The 5,883-nt window shown below is 45.7% G+C and overlaps 1 pseudogene; it reads right to left on the reverse strand.

Moving 5' to 3' along the window:
* Nucleotides 1–1,456: 1,456 nt before the first annotated feature.
* Nucleotides 1,457–1,689, reverse strand: LOC132480925 (protein CEBPZOS-like; annotated as a pseudogene).
* Between the last annotated feature and the right edge of the window lie 4,194 nt (nucleotides 1,690–5,883).

Here is a 5,883-nt window from a genome sequence, read left to right on the forward strand (position 1 = left end):
TTTCTGGCTGGCGATTTGACAATATGTGTTCACCTCGGTCCTAAGACACCGGCTCACTGAACCGCTCGCTCTGTGCTCTGAATCCCGGAAGCTGTGTTTCTCCTTCCATTTCACGCTTGTATGTACCTGCCTCGTCCTTATCCTGTCTTCAAAGTCTAGCTCATTAACAACAACAACAAAAATAATAATAGCTAATGTGTGTTGTGTGCTTTAGATGTCTTACTGAACTTGGATCTTTCTGTTTTTTTGAATTTTATGATGAATTTTACTCCAAAATGGCTCTAGTAGTACCAGAGACATTGATGTAGAGTTTAAATATTGTTTCAGGCAATGTGAAAATAGATAAAAGGAATATTTCTAGTTCATATATTTTTATTTCATATATTTTTAGATAGTGTTATTTTAAATGTGTGAGCTAAAATGTAATAAATATTAATTAACTTATTTACAAAACAGAAACAGACTTACAGACATAGAAGACAAACCCATGGTACCAAAGGGGAAAGGAGGTGGGGGATAAATTAGATAAACAATAAGGTCTTACTGTATAATGCAGGGAACTATATTCAATATCTTGTAATAAACTACAATGGAAAAGAAAACTGTATACTAAATATTAAAAATAGATGTTTCACTATTTTATCTATTTTGAAAGGTTTATATATTCAGAATTACAAGGGATTTTTTTTTTTTTAAGGAGATCCACTTTATTTTGAGTAGTAAACAAAACTCCATTTACAACATAATATACAAACCTTCCATCAGTTTCTTCACAGTTAGTCCAAGAATGAAACCTCTAGGGACTTCCCTGGCGGTCCAGTGGTTAAGACTCCGCACTTCCGGGACTCCCGGGTGGCGCAGTGGTTAAGAATCCACCTGACAATACAGAGGACACGGCCTTGATCCCTGGTCCGGGAAGATCCCACATGCCGTGGAGCAGCTAGGCCCGTGAGCCATAGCTACTGAGGCTGTGCTCTAGAGCCTGCGTGCCACAACTACTGAAGCCCGCGAGCCACAACTACTGAAGCCCGCGAGTCACAATTACTGAGCCCGTGTGCTGCAAATACTGAAGCCCGAGTGACTAGATCCCATGCTCTGCAACAAGAGAAGCCACCTCAATGAGAAGCCTGTGCACGGCAACCAAGAGTAGCCCCTGCTCACCGCAACTAGAGAAAGTCCCCCTGCAGCAACGAAGACCCAACGCAGCCAATAAATAAATTTAAAAAAAAAGACCCGTCACTTCCAATGCAGGGGATGAGGGTTCCAATTTAGGGGATTCCATCCCTGGTCGGGGAACTAAGATCCCACAGGCTGCGTGGCCAAAAAATAAATTAAATTAAATTTTAAAAAACCCTCTGACTTAAAGTTTACATTTAACTTTAAATATTCATGTCAACTTGGAATTTTATTCTTGCCTGATACTATGAAATATGAAACTTTAATTGATAGCAAGTTCCTAATTTTTGCTGTTCAGCCACTTTTCTTGATCTTGCTCTCTGATTCCATACATTCCAGAGTGTTCAGTGGATTTGTAATAAACTTCCAAGATGAAGGGGAATTTCTTGCTCATGTTTTGCCTGAAATCTTGCCTTGTGTTCATCCTTTTAAAAAATATATGCTCCAAAAAATGTCCACAAGTTCAGCTACTAAACTTCCTTTAAAGATCTTTGCCAGTGGGTCCATCCTGAGGCCCAAGGGCTGGCAGACCCCACCCCTCCCACTCACTTCGATTTTTTTTTTTTTTTTTTTTTGCTGTACGCGGGCCTCTCACTGTTGCGGCCTTTCCCGTTGCGGAGCACAGGCTCCGGACGCGCAGGCTCAGCGGCCATGGCTAACGGGCCCAGCTGCTCCACGGCATGCGGGATCCTCCCGGACCGGGGCACGAACCCATGTCCCCTGCATCGGCAGGCAGACTCTCAACCACTGCGCCACCAGGGAAGCCCACTTTGATTTTTTTTTAATATATTTATTTATTTATTTGGCTGCGCTGGGTTTTCGTTGTGGCATGCAGGACCTAGTTCCCTAACCAGGGATCGAACCCGGCCCCCCTGCACTGGGAGCTCAGAGTCTTAACCACTGGACCACCAGGGAAGTCCCTCACTTTGCTCTTTACAGCAGCTCTAGCAGGTTGATACTAGGATAGGCCTTCATTCCCCATGGGGAAACTGAGGCACGGGGGAGTTAACTTGTTATTGGAGGTCCAAATGCCAGGGTGGAGCAGAAGCAGGATTTAAGGTGGAAGCGCTAATTCCTGAGCCTCAGCTGTTGACTGCCGTGCTCTCCTTAGACTACATGTCATATGACCCATCTTCCCAGTAGGGTCAGGATCCCCCCACCCCCATGGTGGTCTGGCCACAAGTCCTCCCCATAGTGGGATGCATGGCTGCCCCTGTCCTACCAAGTAGGACACTACAAGATCCCCAGCATCCTTAGAGCCAGGCTAGTAACACCTATCTCCTGACTAGATCAATATTGAGAAAAGTGATGGTAATTAATGATTGCCACTTGTTGAATACCCTCTCTGGGCCAGGCCCTGTTTACAAGCACTTTCCTTATTAACTACACTTCCCAACAACCATGTGAGGCAGGTAATTTGATGATCCCTGATTTAAACATGTGGCGACCCAGGCCCAGAGAGGTTAAGTAACTGGCCTGAGGGCACACAGCCAGTTGGTGGAACTGGGATGCAGACATGCCATGTAAGGTATATATGGACAATGTTATTACATACACACACACAGAGGCACACACATGAACCTCAAATAAAGGGCAAGAAGACCCTCGGCCTGGGCACTATTGCCCTTTTGAACGGAATGGTTCTCTGCTGTGGCAGCCCATCCCATGCACTGTAGGATGTTGAGCAGCATCCCTGGTTTCTACCCACCAGACGCCAGCAGAAATCCTCCCCCCGCCCCCATCGTGACAACTAAAAGTCTCTCCAGATATTTCCAAATGTTTCCTGGGGGCACAGCCACCCTGGTTGAGGACCATGGTGCAGCCTCATGGAAACCTGTTTCTTCTGAGGGCTGAGCTGACGCTTTAGTTCAAACCTGTACCTTCTTCCGAGACCAAAGGAAGTTACCTGTGAGAAGGATGCTGGTGAGGTGGGAGGCAGGGGAGGGGTGGCACGGTGACCCCACAAGTCTTCTGGCTTCTGCTGTGCAGCTTCACCTCCATGACATAGCCAGAGGGCTCCTGCATAAATGCAAACCTGATGTTATTCCCCTGCTAGAAACCCACCCAAATTTCTTATTTCACTAAGGGGCCCCTCTCCTCACCATGGCCCACGTCCACGCCCTCCCCATCTCCCACCACTCTCTTCACCTCCTTGACTCCACCTGCACCGGCCTTCCTGCTGCTCCCTGGACAGACCACATATGTTCCTACCTCAGGGCCTTTGCATGTGCTGCTCCCTCAATCTAGAGGGAGCATCAAATCCCGTCAGAACACTCTCTCACTGATCATTTCCAAGGGTGAATATAAAATTACCATTATTTTTTTAAAATTTATTTTATTGGACTATAGTTGATTTGCAGTGTTGTGTTAGTTTCAGGTGTACAGCTAACTGATGCTGCTATACTTATATATATATTCGTTTTCATATTCTTTTCCGTGATGGTTTATCCCAGGATGTTGAATATAGTTCCTTGTGCTATACAGTAGGACCTTGTTGTTTATCCATCCTATATATACTAGAGTGCATCTGCTAATCCCAAACTCCCAATCCAGCCCTCCCCCGCTCTCCTCCCCCTTGGCAACCACAAGTCTGTTCTCTATGTCTGTGAGTCTGTTTCTGCTCTGTAGATAGGTTCATTTGTGTCATATTTTAGATTCCACATATAAGTGATATCATATGATATTTGTCTTTCCCCTTCTGGCTTACTTCACTTAGTATGATAATCTCTAGGTCCATCCATGTTGCTGCAAATGGTATTATTTCATTCTTTTTTATGGCTGAGTAATATTCCATTGTGTATATGTACCACATCGTCTTTATCCATTCATCTGTTGATGGACATTTAGGTTGTTTCCAAGTTTTGGCTATTCTGAACAGTGCTGCTATGAACATAGGGATGCATGTATCCTTTCAAATTACGGTTTTTGTCCTTTTTAAGAAAGTAATTAGCAAGTGCTCTGGAGAGGTTGAAGGCACACCAGCACCTAAGAGGAACTTCCTCTGCAATGGAATGGAAAGAGTTGACAAGGGTATATAGCATTTTATGATGGAATTTAATTGTTTTTAAAGCCGAACCATCTGAAATGACATCACACCAGTGCAATTGGTCCCCTATTCTTGGAAACACAGGGCTCATGGATGGGTGGGATGCAGGCTTTGGGGAAAAGGGATTGAAGAGGAATTAATCCTGAATTATAGCTTGGGCAGCTTGGGAAGTGGCGTCGACATTTCACGAGATGGACAAGACTCAAGACTGGGACACAGAGGGGGTGGTTAGGAGTTTGTTGTACTTGTGCAAACCACATATGATGAGAGAAAGAACTAGGGTGTTTGCAGTGTGGACAGAGAAAAGATCTGAGATGTTGAAAGAGTGATTACGGTGAGGCAAGTGAGGCATTCACCTCAGTTGTAAAATTTAAGAGAAAGCAGAAAACCTCAATATTCAAGGTAATATTTTATATATTTTTTTCTAATTTTATTGAAGTATAGTTGATTTACAATGTTGTGTTAATTTCTGCTGTGCAACAAAGCGATTTAGTTAAACATATATATATTATTTTTCATATTTTTCCCATTATGGTTTATCACAGGATATTGAATATAGTTCCCTGTGCCATACGGTAGGATCAGGGTAATATTTTGATGCAATATATTTTATTTATTTATTTATTTATTTTTGCGGTACACCGGCCTCTCACTGTTGTGGCCTCTCCCGTTGTGGAGCACAGGCTCCGGACGTGCAGGCTCAGCGGCCATGGCTCACGGGCCCAGCCGCTCCACGGCATGTGAGATCTTTCCGGACCGGCGCACGAACCTGTGTCCCCTGCATCGGCAGGCGGACTCTCTACCACTGCGCCACCGGGGAAGCCCCGATGCAGTATTTTTTTTTTTTTTTTTTGCGGTATATGGGCCTCTCACTGTTGTGGCCTCTCCCGTTGCGGAGCCCAGGTTCCGGACGCGCAGGCCCAACGGCCATGGCTCACGGGCCCAGCCGCTCCGCGGCATGTGGGATTTTCCCGGACCGGGGCACGAACCCGTGTCCCCTGCATCGGCAGGCGGACTCTCAACCACTGCGCCACCGGGGAAGCCCCCGATGCAGTATTTTTAAAAATAAAAAATAGGGCCTCCCCGGTGGCGCAGTGGTTGAGAGTCCGCCTGCCGATGCAGGGAATACGGGTTCGTGCCCCGGTCCGGGAGGATCCCACATACCGCGGAGCGGCTGGGCCCGTGAGCCATGGCTGCTGGGCCTGCGCGTCCGGAGCCTGTGCTCCACAACGGGAGAGGCCACAACAGTGAGAGGCCCGCGTACCGCAACAAATAAATAAATAAATAAATAAATAAATAAAAAATAAAAAATAATGCCAGAAATCCATGATGCATACAACACCAAAATATTTACTCCAGACAGGATAGGACCCTGAGCTTTGCAGGACTCACCTCACCCTAGTCTTGACCCTGTGAGATCCTGTCCTGAGTGAAAATGTTGATATTTTGTTCATCATTGATTTTTTTCCGATGAATTTTGAAATTTTATTTTTATTTATTTATTTGGCTGCGTTGGGTCTTTGTTGCTACGCACGGGCTTTCTCTAGTTGCGGTGAGTGGGGGCTACTTTTCATGGCAGTGTGCGTGCTTCTCATTGTGGTGGCTTCTCTTGTTGTGGAGCATGGGCTCTAGGCACGTGGGTTTCAGTAGTTGCAGCACGC

The sequence above is a fragment of the Mesoplodon densirostris genome, chromosome 19, assembly GCF_025265405.1.
Source record: "Mesoplodon densirostris isolate mMesDen1 chromosome 19, mMesDen1 primary haplotype, whole genome shotgun sequence".
Lineage (NCBI taxonomy): Eukaryota > Metazoa > Chordata > Mammalia > Artiodactyla > Ziphiidae > Mesoplodon > Mesoplodon densirostris.